The following is a 21,161-nucleotide window of genomic DNA, read 5'->3' as shown; positions in this document are numbered from 1 at the left end:
TTTTAGGTGGTAATACTTTTCTTCAGCTTTAAGATTCTATAATTCTTACCATATAAATAAAATAAAAACACCATTCCTAGGGAAAAAAAGACTGGGGGAAAAACCTACTCAAAGGGTAATAGTCATTTTTCTGATTGACAGATTTCAGGGTGATCGTATTTCTTTTGTTTTCCATTCCATTTTTCTAAATTGTCCAGTGTTTCTATAATGAGTATGTATTGTGTATTTCAGATAATTTTTAAAAGCCTTTATTTAAGAATTGTGAACGTAAAAATGATAAAAATATTTTATAACTATTCTGCAATTAACTAGGCTAGTGATGTGTATAATTTACGCTTCCCTTAGAGCCTAGGTCAATGCCTGAGAAAGTGAAGAATAAAAGAAAACAAACCTCTCATGGTAGAGAACAAAGTCCAGACTCATTTAAATTCTTTCCCCATATATATCAGATGGTCAGTTTCCAAATGCCCAGTGTTTGTTAGACACTGCTGCCATTTGCCGGATGGTCTGAATTAAGTTTCTGTGGAGTTAACCTTGGAAAAAGGATTCTATTGGGAATCCAAGAGACCTGGTTTTTAGTGTCAGTTCTGCAGTTGGCTTGCTGTGTATATAATCAAGTAAAGTAATCACTTTTGCCCCTGATTTCTTCTTCTAAAATATCTTTGAACACATTCTATAATACCATGGCCAGGGAAGAGGGAATTCTGTGTAGGTGGTAAAACCCAAAAATGGGAAATGGGAGACTGCAGGCTGAATCCAGTGGGGAGATATGTTTTGTTTGACTCTCACAGTGTTTACTTACTAACGCAACACTGGAGATAGTTTTAAACTAGTGGCTAAAATTTAAAACCTGATAGTATTGGCATAAAAACTTTGATATCTGACTTTTCTTGAAGCATTGAAAGATCTGTTACCCAGATCCGTCCTGTCATCAGCTGGAGTTGTGAAATAGCTGCTTGCTTTCTCATTTCTACCTGATCTCATTAATTTCAGTTACTTGCCTGTTCCCATGACATTTGAGTTTGTGATCCCTGGCATAACACAATGATTAAGTGAATTATTTGTGAGAGCCCTATACCCGGATTGTGAATTTCTTTGAAGAAAAGTATTAAAAAGTTTTTTCTTTTAATTCCTTTCTTGCCTCATCTACAACATTGAGATGTCTATTCCATGCTACTATATCAGGTTTTAAGCTTCTTTAACTGATGCAGATATATGTAAATAATTTTGTGGCTATGGCTTTCTAAGGAATACTTAAAGAGATTATTCGTGCTCAGTTCCTGAAATTCTATCACTGTTTCCTAGAATATTTAAACACTGTATAACTATTTTTAAGATCTCTAATTTGTATTGGTTTTATTTAAGTCAGAAGTCTTAAATTCATGTTGAAAACTTTTAACCAATACACAGAAGTTTATAAAATGAAATGGAAAAGTCTTTCCTGTTTTATTTCCCCAGGGTGAATAGTTATCAGTTGGGTGTTTCTCTTTCCCGACCTTTGTGGTGTTCTTTTTTTTTTTCTTTCTTTTTTGTTTGTTTTTGCAAATATAGCTATGAGGAAATTTGTGCATTTATATGAGCATAGATACATAGAACATATGTCTGTTCTTTTTCTACAAGAAAGTAATTATGCTACATTTACTGTTTTGCAAGTTGCTTTTTTCACTTGACAATATATTAGAACCATTTTTCCATTTCCATACATATAGAAATTCTTCATTCCTTGTGATGGTTACACAGCATTCTATAGTATAGATGTAATTTATTTAGACATCTCACTTTTGACAGATATTTGGATTATTTCTGATTTTTACTAATGTAAATGTAATGACCCCATGAATGGCCTTGAGCTGAAATACTGGAAAAAGTGGTTCTGAAAAGTAGATTCTTAGAAGTGGGAATATTTAGTCAAGAAACTTGTGTTTTTAAAATTTTGGTCAGTACTGTTAAGTACCCTTTAAAATTTGCACTTCCCAGCCCCACCCGAGCCCCAATGACAGAGTATTATCTACCCCTTTAGTTTTTGCTAGTGTGTTAGGCAAATGATGGTGTCTCATTTTGTTCAGTTTTCAAATCTCTTATTAAGTGAGGTAAAATGGATGTGCCTGTTTATTAGCCATTTGCATTTCCTCTTCTGGGAATTATCTATTTAAATCTTTAGCGGCTTAACTCTTAGGTGAGCTGAGTACATAAAAATATGTGCAATCAGCAAATATATCTGTATACTAATGGATGTTTCAAAACTTTGCCCCTGGCTTGTTCCTTAACTACTTTGTCAACTTCCTCTTGTTGAGGCCTGTAAATGTCTGAGTCAGTCAGACCAGCAACATTTGTTCTTTGCCCAAAACAACCTGCGAAGTGCAGTTTAATTTAAAACTTTTAAATGGCAGGGATCACTTACTGCCCTTGAGAAGATCACATACTTATGATGCAGAAAGGAGTAATAGACATAAAACATATATGCGTGCAAATACAACAAAAAATTAATGGAAATTCCTTGCCTTTGAGTAGTGCTTTGCAGTTTATATTCTATTGAGAGAGAAGACATGCATAAATAGCTGAAATGTTAAGTAAAAGTAAATAAGTAACCTTGTCATAGGTGTTCAGAGGGAAACATAACCACGTTGGCAGTGTGGCGACTCATATTGTGGTACAGGAGGGAAATCCAAGTAGGACAACAGAGAAAGAAAAGATGGTCTGGAAAGAATTTTTATGGATGAAAGCAAACAGTGCAAAGAGACAGGACAAAAGGATGAGACTTTACTGTGGGAAGACTGCGTGGGAAATGACCATAAGCATGAAGAATCCCCAATTAACCTCCGTTCTTCTGAGTACCAGATTCCTGTAAACACAATCTAAAGGTTGTATCATTTTTATCAGCCTCATCTCACTACTGGTTTAACTGAGTTAGAGATGAACTAAAATCTTCTGATAGTTCCACAGAGATTTTGTGACCACAGAAGGAAGATGCCACATCTGAACTATCCTGTCCCTAACCTTTGATCACATTCATTCATCTAACCATTACAACATGCCAAAGACAGATATTGCCCACTCACTATGTACCAGTCCTAGGTGCTAGGGATATCAGATGAACAAGTCAAGTTCCCTTTTCTTGAAGTACTTAAAGTTTATCACAGGCTGGGATAATAAAAGTACAAAGACGCTTAGCTAGAATACATGGGTATCCTGGTCTTAGAGGTAGTATGTTTGGACCTGAGTCAGTGTCAGTGCCTTCAGATCTTCACTCTTGTTAATGAGAGTACCCTTGCTGAGAGGGCGTGCTAGGTAGCCTGGCTAGCATCGGAGACCCATGGAATTGATTGAGATGAACTGAGTATGGGAGGTGGTAATTCACATGCTCGTGCAGGACAAGCTTGTTTTTTATTTATATTTTGTTATATATGTATACAGAAAATGAGTATACTTCAGGTGAAGGAGCAAGTTTTACTGAGGCATAAAACATTTTTTTCTTGCTTAAGCAGTTAACTCATATAACCCTCTTGCATATTAGAAAGGTGATGTGATTTTAATTATAGTGGCATTATAATCTAATTTAGTTAAACACCTGTTACTTCATTGAAGGTACTTTTGTTCAAATTTGCTTTGTTTTGTTTTATTTTTTGCTGTAAATTATAAATGCAGCAAATAACTGATCTAGGTGAGGTCAGTTCAACTTGCTGGATTGATTTCTATATAAGTAAAACAATCTGTATTTACCCTATAACAAATAATCAGATGGTTTATTTCTAAGACTCCAATAAAAGAGTCTGGCAACACACATAAGGAAGCCTTGTGGTATGGAGGATGAACACTGTTGATAAGTATTCAAAGGTCAGGCTCTGGTCTCATTTCTACCACTTCTTATTATGAATCTCAAGTCACAAACTTATGAGCTCCAGTTTCTTCTTAGGTAGAATGAGAAGAGTTCATTTGGCAATGGCGTCTCTAATGACTCATCCAGCTGTCCAAAACAAAAACAGCAGCACCACCAAACCAAATACATGAATCCAAGGAACCCAAGCATGTGCTGCCTCAGTCATGAACTGGTGCACATTCTCCTGGTTATTCATATCCATTGTACCACTCGACAGCCCTGTCCCTTCCTCTGTCTCTAAGCCTAAGACCCTTAGCTTCTCCAAACTTCCATTTCTTCAACAGTAATTTGAGGTAATAGTAACACATATGTCATAGGGATATCTGAAGGAAGAAATGATATAATTCCTAGAAAATCTTTACAACTGTGCCTAGAGTAGTAAGTGTTTGGCAAAGGTTAGTTCTCTCTTTATATGAAATATCTAAGTCCAGTTTCTTTCAGATTCATACAGTTTTCAAATAGGAGCTCCAGCCCTTAAAGCATAAGCATATGGGATCTGTGAAACACCTTGCTAATTTATAAACGTCACTGACAGTTGACAGGTAGTAATAATAACTTAAATAATAAATTCACTATGTAACACTTATGTGTGGCAGCCTATGTTCAAAGAACATTACATGCACTAACTAATTCAGTCCCTACAAGAAGGGTAATATTATCATCCCTAGTTTACAGCTAAGGAAGTTTAAAGCACAAGTCACAGATAATAAATGGCAGAGCCAGTTTTCGAACCCAGACAGTTTGGGCTCAGAATTTATGCTGTTACCTACTCTGCTGTACTGATTATTTCTAAAAATTGCATTTCCTTCTGGCTGCTTATTTGCTTAGTCAAAGATTTGAAAGTTTTAGGAACTCTGGAAAACTTTAGAAAATAGATCATGAAATAGTAGAAGAAAGATCAAGTATACTAACATTAAAATATTCTATAATGGTAAGCATAGAGAGAAAACACTAAAAATGGAGAAATTTCTGAAATGGAAAGAATGAAATGCCTTAAGAGTAGTACGTGGAGTGACCATTCACAGACCTGTGTTTCTGGCCATATGACAGGAACTGAAACACATTAATGCTGATACAAAATGCCAGGTCAAGTGAAAAAAGACATTCAGAAAAATAAATTCAATACACTGATAAGTAAGTAAGATTTTTCAGAGGCTAAAAAGTAAGTGAAAGCAAAAAACACAAAAAGGTCAGTATAGCTGGCTTTGACTATGGGGAGGTTTGCCAAATAAAGTTCAGGTTATCAAGTCCTTAAGGGACACAAGGGCCCATATGCAGGGCCCACCTAAGATGAAAGGTCTAAGACGAGACTCCCGTCAAATCTGGAAGACTAAAAGTCTGGAAATCTTGGTCTTCCCTTGGGTTTCTACTCTCCCTTTACCTTCCAGAGCCGTTCATTCACCAAGCCCTATCCGTTCTTGCGCTGGTTTGAAACAGTTGTGTACAGAAAAGCCATGTTTTAATATCCTGATTCAGTATTGTTTACAGTGGGACTTTTTGCTTAGGTCATTTCTATGGATATGTAACCCACCCAGTTGTGGGTGGGACCTTTGGATTAGGTGGTTTCCATGGAGATGTGTCTCTGCTCATTCAAGGTGGATCCCTTAACTGGAGTCCTTTAAGAAGAAAACATTTTATAGTTAAGATGTCAGTTCTACCTAAATTGATTTATAGGTTCAATGCAATACCAATTAAATTCCCAAAAACTTACTTTTCAGAAATAGAAAAACCAATAACCAAATTTATCTGGAAGGGCAAGGTGCCCCGAACAGCTAAAAATATCCTGAGGAAAAAAAAATGAAATTGGAGGTCTCACACGACCTGACTTTAAGGCATATTACGAAGCTACAATAGTCAAAACAGCATGGTACTGGCATAAAGTTAGATATAATAACCAATGGAATTGAATAGAGTGTTCAAATATAGACCCTCTCATCTATGGACAAATGATCTTTTTTTTGTTAATTAATTTTAAAAATTAAAAAAAAATGTGACAAACACAAGCATTCTTAACTTATGATCATTCCATTCTACATATATAATCAGTAATTCACGATATCATCACATAGTTGCATATTCATTATCATGATCATTTCTTAGAACATTTGCATTAATCCAGAAAAGAAATAAAAAGACAACAGAAAAAAATTCATACATACCATACCCGCCACCCCTCCCCTTCATTGATCACTAGCATTTCAATCTAAATTTATTTTAACATTTGTTGCCCCTATTATTTATTTTTATTCCATATGTTTTAGTCGTCTGTTGATAAGGTAGATAAAAGGAGCATCGGACACAAGGTTTTCACAACCACACAGTCACACTGTGAAAGCTATATCATTATACAATCATCTTCAAGAAACATGGCTACTGGAACACAGCTCTGCATTTTCAAGCAGTTCCCTCCAGCCTCTCCATTACATCTTGACTAACAAGGTGATATCTACTTAATGTGTAAGAATAACCTCCAGGATGACCTCTCGACTCTGTTTGGAACCTCTCAGCCATTGACACCTTATTTTGTCTCATTTCACTCTTCCCCCTTTTGGTCGAGAGGGTTTTCTCAATCCCTTGGTGCTGAGTCCCAACTCATTCTAGAATTTCTGTCCCATATTGCCAGGAAGGTCCACACCCTGGGGAGTCTGTCCCACGTAGACAGGGGAGGGCAGTGAGTTTGCTTGTTGTGTTGGAGGAGAGAGAGGCCACACTGAACAACAAAAGAGGTTCTCTTGGGGGTGACTCTTAGGCCTAATTTTAAGTAGGCTTGACCTATCCTTTGTGGGATTAAGTTTCATATGAACAAACCCCAAGACTGGGGGCTCAGCCTATTGCTTTGGTTGTCCCCACTGTGAGAATATCAAGAATTCACCTTGGGGAAGTTGAATTTCCCCCCTTTGCTCACCATTCCCCAAAGGGGAGTTTGCAAATACTTTTTTATTCATTGTTCAAATCACTCTGGGATTTACCGGGGCAAACCAACAAAATCTCATGTCCTACTCAAGGTTCCATGTACTTATGGTGTTCAATTAAGCTGTCTACATAACTTAAATTAGGAAATGCACTAGTCAAAATATAAATTTTGTGCCAAGTAAACATTTTTTGCTTTAGTCTCACACATAACTTAAAATTTTTAAATATTAATTACCGTCTATTTTCAACACCTTGCAGTAATGACATTCCTTTGTTCTTCCTCATGCAAAAACGTTTTTTAAATTGGTACATTAAGTCACTATCATTATACACTCTAGGCATTCCTAGATTATACCATCTCAGTCTTTATTGTCTCTCTTTCTTTCTGATTTCATTTGTGCCCCCAGCCCTCTTCCCTCCAGCATTCTCACATTCAGCTTCATTCAGTGTTTTAACATAATTGTATTACAGTTAGGTAGTATTGTGCTATCCATTTCTGAGTTTTTACAAGCAGTTCTGTTGCACAATCTGTATTCCTTCAGCTCTAATTACCCAATATCTTATCCTATTTCTATCTCTGATGGTCTCTGTTACCAATGAAATTCTCCAAGTTTATTCACTAATGTCACTTCATATCAGTGAGACCATACAGTATTTGTCCTTTTGTTTCTGGCTAATCTCACTCAGCATAATGTCCTTAAGGTCCATCCATGTTGTTACATACTTCATAACTTTATTCTGTCTTAAAGCTGCATAATATTCCATCATATGTATATACCAAAGTTTGCTTATCCACTCATCTGTTGATGGATATTTTGGCTGTTTCCATCTCTTCACAATTGTAAATAATGCTGCTATAAACATTGGTGTGCAAATGTCCATTTGTGTCCTTGCCTGCATGACCTCTAAGTAGATACCTAGCAATGGTATTGCCAGGTCATATGGCAATTCTATACTTAGCTTCCTGAGGAACTGCCAAACTGCCTTCCACAGAGGTTGTACCATTTGACATTCCCACCAGCAGACAAGTGTGCCTCTTTCTCCACATCCTCTCCAGCACTTGTCATTTTCTATTTTATTGATAATGGCCATTCTGGTGGATGTGAGATGATATCTCATTGTGGTTTTCATTTGCATTTCCCTAATAGCTAGGGAAATTGAACATCTTTTCCTGTGCCTTTTGGCCATTTGTATTTCCTCTTCTGAGAAGTGTCTTTTCGTGTCTTTTGCCCATTTTGTAATTGGTTTGTCTGTCTTTTTGTTGTTGAGTTGAACAATCTCTTCATATATTCTGGATACTACACCTTTATCTGATATATCGTTTCCAAATATTATCTCCCATAGTGTAGGCTGTCTTTTTACTTTCTTGACAAAGTTCTTTGAGAGCAAAAGTGTTTAATTTTGAGGAATTCCCATTTATTTATTTATTTCTTCAATGCTCTTGCTTTGAGTGTAAGTCTAGGAAACCGCCTCCTATTATAAGATTTATAAAATATTTCCCTACATTTTCTTCTAACAGTCTTATCGTCTTAGATCTAATGTTTAAGTCTTTGATCCATTTTGAGCTAATTTTTGTATAGGGTGTGAATAGGGGTCTTCTTTCATTCTTTTGCATGTAGATATCCAGTTCTCTATGCACTGTTTATTGAAGAGACTATTCTGTCCCAAGTGAGTTGGCTTGACTGCCTTATCAAAGATCAATTGTTCATAGAAGAGAAGGTCTATATCTGAACACGCTACTTCATTCCATTGGTCATTATATCTATCTTTATGCCAGTACCATGCTGTTTTGACCACTGTAGCTTCATAATATGCCTTAAAGTCAGGTAGCGTGAGACCCCCGGCTTCATTTGTTTTTCTTAGGATACTTTCAGCTATTGGGGCACCCTGCCCTTCCAGATAAATTTGGTTATTGGTTTTTCTATTTCTGAAAAGTAAGTTGTTGGGATTTTAATTGGTATTGCATTGAATCTGTAAGTCAATTAAGGTAGAATTGACATCTTAACTATATTTAGTCTTCCAATCCATGAACACGGTATGCCCTTCCATCTACTTAGGTCTTCCATGATTTCCTTTAACAATTTCTTGTAGTTTTCTTTGTATAGGTCTTTTATTTCTGTAGTTAAATTTATTTCTAAATATTTTATTCTTTTGGTTGCTGTTCTAAATGGAATTTTTTTCTTGATTCCCCCTGAGATTGTTCATTACTAGTTTATAGAAACACTACAGATTTTTGAGTGTTGATCTTGTAGCCTGACACTTTGCTGTACTCATTTATTAGCTTTAGTCGTTTTGCTGTGGATTTTTCAGGGTTTTTGACATATAGTATCATATCATTTACAAACAATGAGAGTTTTACTTCTTCCTTTCCAATTTTGATTCCTTATATTTCTTTTTCTTGTCTAATTGCTCTGGCTAGAACTTCCAACACAATATTGAATAACAGTTGTGGTAGTGGACATCCTTGTCTGTTCCTGATCTTAGGGGGAAAGTTTTCAGTTTTGTCGCATTGAGGATGATGTTAGCTGTGGATTTTTCATATATTCCCTTTATCATTTTGAGGAAGTTCCCTTCTGTTCCTATCCTTTGAAGTGTTTTCAACAGGAAAGGATGCTGAATTTTGTCAAATGCCTTTTCTGCATCAATTGAGATGATCATGTGTTTTTTCTGCTTTGTTTTGTTGATATGGTGTATTACATCAATTGATTTTCTTATGTTGAAGCGTCCTTGCATACCTGGGATGAATCCTACTTGGTCATGATGTATAATTCTTTTAATGTGCTGCTGGATTTGATTTGCTAGAATTTTGTTGAGGATTTTTGCATCTATATTCATTAGAGAGATTGGTCTGTAGTTTTCTTTTTTTGTAGTATCTTTGGCTTTGGTATGAGGGTGATGTTGGCTTCGTAGAATGAATTAGGTAGCTTTCCTCCCTCTTCAGTTTTTTTGAAGAGTTTGAGCAGGATTGGTATTAATTCTTTCTGGAATGTTTGGTAGAATTCAGATGTGAAGCCTTCTGGTCCTGGACTTTTCTTTTTGGGGAGCTTCTTAATGACTGATCCAATTTCTTTACTTGTGATTGGTTTGTTGAGGTCGTCTATTTCTTCTTGAGTCAAAGTTGGTTGCTCATGCCTTTCTAGGAAGTTGTCCATTTCATCTACATTATCGTATTTATTAGCATAAATTTGTTCATGGTATCCTCTCATTACTCCCTTTATATCTGTGGCATTAGTGGTTATGTCTCCTCTTTCATTTCTGATTATATTTATTTGCATCCTCTTTCTTCTTTTTGTCAACCTCACTAAGGGTCCATCAATCTTATTGATTTTCTCATAGAACCAACTTCTGGTTTTGTTGATTTCCTCAATTGTTTTCATGTTCTCTATTTCATTTATTTCTGCTCTAGTCTTCATTATTTCTTTCCTTTTGCTTGCTTTGGGGTTAGTTTGCTGTTCTTTCTCTAGTTCTTCCAAGTGGACAGTTAATCCCTCGATTTTTGCCCTTTCTTCTTTTTTTATAAAGGCATTTAGGGCAATAAATTTCCCTCTTAGCACTGCCTTTGCTGCATCCCATAAACTTTGATATGTTGTGTTTTCATTTTCATTTGCCTCGAGATATCTACTGATTTCTCTTGTAATTTCTTCCTTGACCCACTGGTTATTTAAGAGTGTGTTGTTGAGCCTCCACATATTTGTGAATTTTCTGGCACTCTGCCTATTATTGATTTCCAACTTCAATCCTTTATGATCTGAGAAAGTGTTTGGTATGATTTCAATGATTTTAAATTTATTGATACTTGTTTTGTGACCCAGCATATGGTTTATCTTTGAGAATGATCAATGAGCACTTGAGGAAAAGGTGTATCCTGTTGTTGTGAGGTGTAATGTTCTATAAATGTCTGTTAAGTCTAGCTCATTTATTGTATTCAAATTCTCTGTTTCTTTATTGATCCTCTGTCTAGATGTTTTCCATTGATGAGAGTGTGGAATTGAAGTCTCCAACTATTATGGTAGATGTGTCTATTTCTCTTTTCAGTGTTTGCCTCATGTATTTTAGAGCATTCTGGCTTGGTGCATAAATATTTATGGTTGTTATGTCTTCTTGTTGAATTGTTCCTTTTATTAATACATAGTGTCCTTCTTTGTCCTTTTAACTGTTTTACATTTGAAGTCTAATTTGTTGGATATTGTATAGCTACTCCTGCTCTTTTCTGATTGTTATTTTCATGGAATATCTTTTCCCAACCTTTCACTTTCAATCTATGTTTGTTCTTGGGTCCAAGATGTGCTACCTATAGACAACATATAGATGGGTCCTGTTTTTAAATTCATTCTGCCAGTCTGTGTCTTTTGATTGGGGAGTTTAATCCATTAATGTTTAGTGTTATTACTGCACGGGTAGTACTTTCTTCTACCATTTTGCCTTTTGGATTTTATATGTCATATCTAATTTTTCTTCTTTTTACCTTTACTTATAGTCTTCATTTCTCACTCTTCTCCACACCACTCTCTCCTGTCTTTTTGTATCTGCCTCTAGTGTTCCCTTTAGTATTTCTTGCAGAGCTGGTCTCTTGGTCGCAAATTCTCTCAGTGATTTTTTGTCTGAAAATGTTTTAATTTCTCCCTCATTTTTAAAGGACAATTTTGCTGCATATAGAATTCTTGGTTGGCAGTTTTTCTCTTTTAGTAATTTAAATATACCATCCCACTGTCTTCTAGTCTCCATGATTTCTGCTGAGAAATCTACGTATAGTCTTATTGGGCTACCCTTGTATGTGACGGATTGTTTTTCTCTTGCTGCTTTCAAGATCCTCTCTTTCTGTTTGACCTCTGACGTTCTGATTAGTAAGTGTCTTGGAGTATGTCTATTTGGATCTATTCTGTTTGGGGTACACTGCACTTCTTGGATCTATAATTTTAAGTCTTTCATAAAAGTTGGGAAATTTTCAGTGATGATTTACTCCATTAGCTTTTCTCCTCCTTTTCCCTTCTCTTCTCTTTCTGAAACACCTATAACATATATATTTTTGCAGTTCATGTTGTCATTCAGTTCCCTGAGTCCCTGCTCATAGTTTTCCATTCTTTTCCCTATATTTTCTTTTGCTTATCGGATTTCAGATGTTCTTTCCTCCAGTACACAATCCTATTTTCTGCCTCTTGAAATCTGACATTGTAGGTTTCCATTGTTTCATCTCTTTTACTGTGCCTTCCATTCCCATAAGTTCCGTGATTTGTTTTCTCAGACTTTCAATTTCTTTTTTTTGTTCATTCCTTGCCTTCTTTATATCCTCCCTCAATTCATTGATTTGATTTTTGGTGAGGTTTTCCATGTCTGTTCGAACATTCTGAATTAATTGTTTCAACTCCTGTATCTCATTTGAATTGTTGGTTTGTTCTTTGACTGGGCCATATCTTCAATTTTCCTAGTGTGATTAGTTATTTTTTGCTTGCGTTAAGGCATTTAATTATGTTAATTAGCTTAATCTGGAGATTGCTTTAACTTCCTTTCCCTAGAATTTTCTTGCTGGATGACTGTGTTGTCTATTGGTTCTTTGACATTCAGTTCAGCTTATTCTGGACCACTAGCTTAGGTTTTGTTTAATAGAACAAAATTTTTCAGTTCTTGTTTTCTTGTTTCTTGCCCTGCCTGTATGGTGCCTTCCCCCCCTCCCTTAGGAGGGTCTACTTAGGCATTGTAGACCCCATCCAGATTTTCCCAGACCAAAATGGCCTCCTGTCAGGAGGAAAGAGTCACCTGTGTCAATTTTCCCTCAGGGTGAGACCCAGCAGGTTGAAAGATTTTCCTGTGAAGTCTCTGGACTCTGTGATTTTCCTATCCTGCCCAGTATGTGGTGCTTGTCTGCCTGTGGGTCCCCCCAGCATAAGGTGATGCGGTACCTTTAACTTTGGCAGACTCTCCCTGCTGGAGTGTGGTAAAGACAGAGGAGTGGTTGTAGGCTGGCTTTAATCGCTTCAAATTTCCAAACCCTGGGGTCTGAATTCCTTGAGGGAGAGAATCCACCTGAGCTGGGCCCCACCCCTCTCCTGCAAGGTGCAGGCTCTAGACAAGCTCTCAAACAAGCTTGTTTCTGCCTATTCCTGGGGCAGTTGCAGCCTGAGAAGCCCTGCCACGCTATCCAAAGGCAGTCAAGCCTTTGTAGAAACACAGCCACAAAAAAAGAAAGAGAAAAATCCTTCTCAGAGCAGGACCCATTTCTCAGGTTTGCCAATCAAGAGCATACACTGGTATGTTGCTGTGTGTACCTTCAGATCCTATGTGCCCCCTCCTTTCCTTCAGGGGCCAGACCCTTTCAAGTATTATGTGCTATCCAATCCAAAAAGCCCTCTGTTTTCTTTTTTTTCTTTTTTCTTTTTCCGTCAGCCCCGCCCCCTCAGCACCGGGGCAAAAATCAGCAACCTCCACTTTGACCAGGTTATTTTTAGTAGTCAGGATTTGTGAATTAATTCCACAATTGAAGCTTAGTTGCGCTCAGCCTCTGCTGCTCGTGAAGTCTTTCTTTTCCCCTCGGGGAAGCGGTCTGTGTGGGTGAGGTACCGGCCGCTGTGGCTTGGGGAACTCATGGTTCTGGGGGATTTTGCAGCCAGTCCAGCTGATCCAGACTGGGATACAATGTGTGTCTGGTCAGTACTGTGGCCCCAGCAGTTGTTCTGTATTATTCCTTGCTATTTAGTAGCTGTTCTGGAGGACGAATTAAATCCCACACCTCGCTAAGCTACCATCTTGGCACTCTCTTCCTGGACAGTTGATCTTTGATAAGGCAGTCAAGCCAACTCATCTGGGACAGAACAGTCTCTTCAATAAATGGTGCCTGGAGAACTGGGTATCCACATGCAAAAGAAAGAAATAGGATCCATGTCTCACACCCTATACAAAAATTAACTCAAAATGGATCAAAGACTTAAACATTAGAGCTAAGACCATAAAACTTTTAGAAGAAAATATAGGGAAATATCTTATAAATCTTATAACAGGAGGCAGTTTCCTAGATCTTATACCCAAAGCACGAGCAATGAAAAAAGAAATAGATAAATGGGAACTCCTCAAAATTAAACTCTTTTGTGCATCAAAGAACTTTGTCAAGTAAGTAAAAAGACATCCTACACAATGGAAGACAATGTTTGGAAACAATATATCAGATAAAGGTCTAGTATCCAGAATATATGAAGAGATTGTTCAACTTAACAACAAAAAGACAGACAACCCAATTACAAAATGGGCAAAAGACACGAAAAGACACTTCTCAGAAGAGGAAATACAAATGGCTAAAAGGCACATGAAAAGATGCTCAACTTCCCTGGGTATTAGGGATATGCAAATGAAAACCACAATGAGATATCATCTCACACCCACCAGAATGGCCATTATCAATAAAACAGAAAATGGCAAGTGCTGGAGAGGATGTGGAGAAAGAGGCACACTTGTCTGCTGGTGGGAATGTCAAATGGTACAATTGCTGTGGAAGGCAGTTTGGTGGCTCCTCAAAAAGCTAAGTATAGAATTGCCATATGATCTGGCAATACCATTGCTAGGTATCTATTCAGAGGACATGAGGACAAAATGGACATTTGCACACCAGTGTTTATAGCAGCATTATTTATAATTTCCAAGAGATGGAAACAGCTCAAATGTCCATCAACAGAAGAGTGGCTAAACAAGCTGTGATATATACCTATGATGGAATGTTATGCAGCTTTAAGACAGAATAAAGTCATGAAGCATGTACCAACATTGATGGACCTTGAGGACATTATGTTGAATGAGATTAGCCAGAAAACAGAAGGACAAATACTGTATGGTCTCATTAATATGAACTAACCTTAATGAATGAACTTGGAGAATTTCAGTTAAGAATAGAGGCCATCAAAAGAGAGAAATAGGAGAGATTTTGGGTAATTGGAGCTGACGGGATACAGATTGTGCAACAGGACTGATTGTAAAGTTCAGAAATGGATAGCACAATACTGCCTAATTGTAGCACAATAATGATAGTACACTGAATGAAGCTGAATGCGAGAATGACAGAGGGAGGAGGGTTGGGGGCACAAATGAAACCAGAAGGAAAGATAGACTATAACAACAGAGATGGTATAATCTAGGAATGCCTAGAGTGTACAATGATAGCGACTAAATGTGCAAATTAAAAAATGTTTTTGCATGAGGAAGAACAAAGGAATGTCAATATTGGAGGGTGTTGAAAATAGATGGTAGTTTATGTTTTAAAATTTTAACTATGGAGACTAAAGCAAAAAGTGTTTATTCGGTATATATTTTGACTAGTGCATTTACTAATATAACTTATATGGACAGTTTAATTGATCATCATAAGTACATTGGACCTTGAATAGGGCATGAGATTTTCTAGGTTTGTTCAGAGTGATGCCCCGATAAATCGAAGAGTGATTTGAACAGTGAATTAAAAAGTATTTGCAAAGTCGCCTTGGGGGAATGGTGAGAAAGAGGAAAAATTTAACTTCCCCATTTGGAGAATCCCTGATATTCTCACAAGCAGTGGGGACAACCAAATCAATAGGCTGAGCCCTCAATCTTGGGGGTTGTTCATATTAAACTTAGCCCCGCAAAGGATAGACTAAGCCTACTTAAAATTAGGCCTAAGAGTCACCCCCAGAGTCACCAACCTCTTTGTTGCTCAGATGTGGCCTCTCTCTCAGTCAACATAGCAAGCATATCCACTGCTCCCCCCCTGCCTATGTGGGACATGACTCCCTGGGGTGTAAACGTCCCTGGCAATGTGGGACAGAAATCCTAAAATGAGCTGGAACTCAGCATCAAGGGATTGAGAAAACCTTTCAGACCAAAAGAGGGAAGAGAGAAATGAGACAAAATAAAGTGGCAGTGGCTGAGAGATTTCAAACAGAGTCGAGAGGTTATCCTGGAGGTTATTCTTATGCATTTTATAGATATCCCCTTTTTAGTTTAACGTGTATTAGATAGGCTAGAGGGAAGTACTTGCAACTGTAGAGCTGTATTTCAATAGCCTTGTTTCTTGAAGATGAATGTATAATGTTATACCTTTTGCCATGTACTGGGTGATTGTGAAAACCTTGTGTCTAATGCTCCTTTTATCTACTATATTGACAGATGAATAAAAAATTTGGATTAAAAATAAATAAATAATAAGGGGACCAAATGTTAAAATAAATTGAGTAGATTGAAATACTAGTGGGGTATAGAAAAATAATAGGGAGAATAAAGGTTAAAATCTGTTGAGTAGATGGAAATACTAGTGGTCAATGAGAGGGAAGAGGTAAGAGATAGGGTCTGTGTGAGTTTTTTCTTTTTATTTATTTTTATGGAGTGATGCAAATGTTCTAAAAAATGATCATGGTGATTAATATGCTATTATGTGATGATATTGTGAGCCATTGACTGTACACCATACACAGAATGCTTGTATGTTAAGAATGTTCATGTTTATATGTTGTTGTGGTTTGATAATACCAAACCAAAACATTTAAAATTTAAAAAAGAAATTCATTAAGGTATATAAAAAAAAAAGAAGAAGAAGAAGAAGAAGATGGAAGCATTTTGAAAAAATCTGCAGAGCCAACACAGAGATACATTTGGTCCTTTGGCTTCTGCTTCCAAATGACTTCCCCCAGGAGAGTTTTCTTTCTTGCAGAAGCCAAAGGACCAGCTGACATCAGCCACATTCATTCCCAGATTGGCCTTCCTTGAGTCAAGGTTTCTTTCTGAGGATCCCTTAGTTTGGACAGTTTTTATGGCCTTAGAACTGTAAACTTGCAACTTAAGAAATTCTCTTTTAAAAGCCATTCCATTTCTGGTATATTGCATTCTGGCAGCATTTAACAAACCAATACAATTCTACAACCCATCATCCTGCAGATCTTGCTCCTGCCTTCAACCCTTTAGCTATTGCCTTTGTCATTAATAACTATTAATCACATGAGTCTTCTAACAGTCCCTTGTCTCCCTTATTCCAGTGTCTGGTATTCAGTTCTTCATGTAGCAAGGGGCAGTCCAGGCACAGCCTGCTACCTTTTCCCATGACACCCTAATAAACACTGTGCTTGGGACTAGATGGGTTAGCCTGGCACTTAATATGGATGGTGAATGTAGGCTGATTCCCTTTTTTGAGTGCCTTGAGATAAAACACATCCTATAGCAGATTCCTTCCCCTTTTGCCTCAGACAACGTCTTATTCCCGTTGGTATATCTTTCCTAGTGGGGAGGGAGTGGCATCTTTCCTTCCTCTCTTACACAAGGACAAGATGTGTGCATGCTATGTCTCTGCTTCAGCCATAGTTCAAGACTGACTGGCCATGGGAGACCAATGCCTACTTTTAAGCCAACCTTTCTCTGTCTTCTTTCTATGTGAGTAAACATTGTTCTACCCAGTGCCTGTGAGAGTTGTGCCTTTGCTGGTGACTCCAACACCTGCAACCATGGGGTAGACCCTAGGGCTGTTTTTCCTGGAGGCAGGCATTACTGTGCTGTCTGCTACTTAAATACAGTGAGCCCCTTTCGCTGGAGGTGGTATCTGGTGTCTCTCTTTCTGACTGACAGTTCAACACAGTGATCAGGGTGATGACACTTCAGATCCATCCATGCTGCAGCCTCGTCTCCTTTCTCCTTCCATTCATATACCCTGAACTCTGGCCATATTGGTTGGGCTTTTACACATCTCTTTGACTATGCTCCTGCTGTGTCTTCTGCCTGTGATGATATTACTATTTCAATCCTTGAGTTCAGTTCACATGCTACCTCTTCTGTGAGATATCCCCATACTTCATTCATTTATTATACATTTAGGTATCTTCATTCCAGGCACTGAGCTAGTGGAAAAAATGATATATGAGACAAAGTTCCTAGTGAAGGAAACTGACAAACAAACCCTGAGTAGAGATGATTACGTTCTGCTCTGCTATCCTGAAGACAAGAGAGGAAACCAGCAGATTCTGAGCACTTACCCTGTACTATTCATTGTACTAAAAGCTTTGGAGTGATTTTATTTAACTCTCCAAATTTGTTCTTTCATATAGTGTTTTAGTCAACAAATATTTATTAAATGCCTGTTTTGTGACAATCTATCTAGTGCTGGAGATATAATGAAAACGGCATATCTCCTGTCCTCCCAAAGGTTATTGCCTAATTCTAGGAGGTGAATGTTTTTATTCCCAGTTTATAAACCAGGCAAATGAGGCTCAGAGAGGTTAAGTGACTAATGGTTGCACCATTCCCAAATGGGAAAACTAAATTTGTGTCAATGTTATACCCTTGCTCTTCTACCACACCAGGCTACTTATTTAAGATTTGTACTAGTGAAGGCTTTTGGATTGAGGATGGCAGAAAATGGACACAAATTAGTTAAAACCAATAAGAGGGGAAAAAAGGAATTTTACTAGTTTATGAAACCAAGCCTTAGGGCAAAAAGTGCTGACCTGAGGGTTGGCTTGGTCCAGGGTATCCCTCACTGTCAAGAGTCTCTTGTACTCTTACCCTGATATTTGTTCTCTCCCATTTCTTATTTCTACTTTTCTTTGCATTTTGGATTGATTGCCTCTATAGGCAGATAGGTTTTTCTCTATGTGCTGTGGAATACAACTCCTGGCTGGTATATTGCATTTGGGTAGCTAGTAAACTAGAACAACCTCTAATTACATCATCTGGAGCCACTGTGCTCATTATCCTAAAACCTGCCCATTTTTTAATACTATGAAACTATCAGAATTACTGCAGTTCAGGAGACAGAATTTTAAGCCCATAAGCCATTTGATCTCCTGTTTCATACCTAGCAATAAGTTCTTTCTCTCTTTGAAAGAGTCTGTACCCATATCCTAATCACTTGACAACAAAGTAAAAAGGGTACCTTTCCTATTACTAAGAGATAAATCAATTCTGAGGTAAAAACATTTGTAAGAGCATTACTTGGGATCAATCACTGAAGCCAGGGGGGTGAGCTGCTCTGATTGGCCTCACCTGTGTCACATACCCACTTCTGTAGTTAAGGATGAGAAGACCAACTACCAAAAAGGAAAGTGGCACAAATGTAGCCACCAAAGGGAACATGAATGGTGCCAACACACAGTAAGTGCCTAATCAATATTAGTTGAAAGAGCAAATTGCAATGTGCCTAGTATAGTCCTTTTGCATCAATATTTATTAATGAGATTATACTGTAATTTTCAAATATGAAAATGATCTGGTTTTGTGGTGCTATGCTGCCTTCTAAAATTTAGGAAGTATTCTCTGTTTTCTTTAATATGTATTATCCTTTGATAATTAAAAAAAAATTCATCCATAAAGGTATCAGGACCTTGTATGTTTTGTTGGGGAAGTTTTGGGGTAAGATGCTCTCTAGTATTTGTTTCAAGTTCTTTCATGGTTATTGGAGTGTTTAGACTTGTGCAATTTCTAGCGTATGGTAGGTGCTCAAAATACGCTAGTTTCTTTTCTCAACAGGAAAATAGAGGAGAGTGCAGCAATGAAGATACTTGAGCAAGAGTGTAAAATCTTGAATGCAGAATTTTAAAAAGATTAATGTGATAGTAGTGTTGATGAAGAACAGTGCTTCTCAAACTATTTGTTGTGAAGTACCAATTCTCTTCTTTCTCCTTCTCCTTCTCCTTCTGATTTTGGATAGAGGCAGCGGAGTCTCTGCCTGATACACTCAAATGACGCCAGAGTTTCAAAGAGAGAAAGTTTATTGCTACGTACGAAACAGGAAATCAAATGGCCTATGGGCTTAAATTCTGTCTCTCTGAACTGCAGTAATTCTGATAGTTTCATAGTATTAAAAAATGGGCAGGTTTTAGGATAATGAGCACAATGACTCCAGATGATGTAATTAGAGGTTATTCTAGTTTACTAGCTGCCCAAATGCAATATACCAGAAACAGAATAGCTTTTAAAAGGGGGAATTTATTAAGTTGGAAGTTTACAGTTTTAAGTCCATGAAAATGTCCCAATTGAAGAAAGTCTATAAAGATGTTAAAGTAAGGCACCAGCAAGAGTTTACCTTCACTCAAAAGGCTGATGAAGTTCAGGGTTTCTCTCACAACTGGAAAGACACATGATGAACATGGCATCATCTGTAGCTTTCGCTCCAGGCTTCTTGTTTCGTGAAGCTCTCCGGGGGCATTTTCCAAAGGTCTCTGGCTGCGTATGCTCTCCTGGTTCTCGTGGCTCTAAAATGAACTCTCCCCAAAATGCTTCCTGTTTTAAAGGATTCCAGTAGAGTAATCAAGACCCACCTGGAATGGGTGGGGTCACATCGCCCTCTAATTAATACCCACAATTGAGTGAATCACATCTCCAAGGAGATAATCTAATCGAGTTTTCAGCCTGCACTGAATAGGATTAAAAGAAGCTGTTGTCTCCATAAAATTGGATTAGGATTGAAGCATGGCTTTTCTAGGGTACATAAATCTTTCAAACTGGCACAGAGGTGGTCTAATTCTTGAGCATGTGCAGATTGATTACATGCTTAGTCACAGAAGGTAAGTAATAAAATGACAGTCTTATGATGATAGGCGTGATTTTTAGTATTACAATGAAGTATAGGTGACTTATAGGTTTAAGTTTAAGCTACTGTGCATGTCAGGTGGACCCATTTTGATTAGATTCAGTTTTAGTTATTAAGATAACTTCAGAATTGTCATGGGTTGGTTCTCAGCTGCCTCAAGGCCCTTCATTAATAAACAATAGGGGCTGTCCTTAGTGACCACAAGAGTCCAAAGCCAAAAACTGGATAAAACGGGTACAAATGAGGATCAGTCACAAAGCTTTTACAATCACAGGGACACAAACTAGAGATCATACTGTCATTATCAGAGATCAAGGCCTTTGGATTTCAGTTCAGAGATTTCAGGTATTTCCATCTGTTTACTCTGTTTGGTCTACAGTATTAGATATCTGCTATTTTTCTATTTATTCTTTCAGATTCCTCTTTATACTCTTCTCGTGTCCGCTTGATCTCCTTTATGTCATTAGCCAGCCCATTTATTTCATTTAGTAGAGTTATATGAACATCTTTGATTACTTGTTCCAAAATCTGTGTCTCTTCTGGTGTTTTAATTTGATCATGAGGCTGGGCTATATCTATCTGCATCTTGATATACTTAGCGATCTTCTGTTGTCTTTGCAGCATGTAAATGTCTTGATAAGTTTCCTTTGGAAGTTGATTCCCCTCATTAATCTAAAGCTTTGTATTTGTTGGATGGATGTGGAGCATTGATGTGGGGTGGGGCACAACAGTGTGGTGATGCATTGCAGTGCAGGTATAGGCACAGGTTTGTTGCTGGTGCCTTTGAGCAGTGCATGTTGTGGGGTTGTAGAGGTGCAGTGCAGGGGTCGTGGGTACGTGGTGCAG

Source organism: Tamandua tetradactyla, chromosome 8 (assembly GCF_023851605.1).
Source record: "Tamandua tetradactyla isolate mTamTet1 chromosome 8, mTamTet1.pri, whole genome shotgun sequence".
Taxonomy (NCBI): Eukaryota; Metazoa; Chordata; class Mammalia; order Pilosa; family Myrmecophagidae; genus Tamandua; species Tamandua tetradactyla.
The sequence above is the reverse complement of the archived record's forward strand: the minus strand, read 5'-3'. Positions refer to the sequence as shown.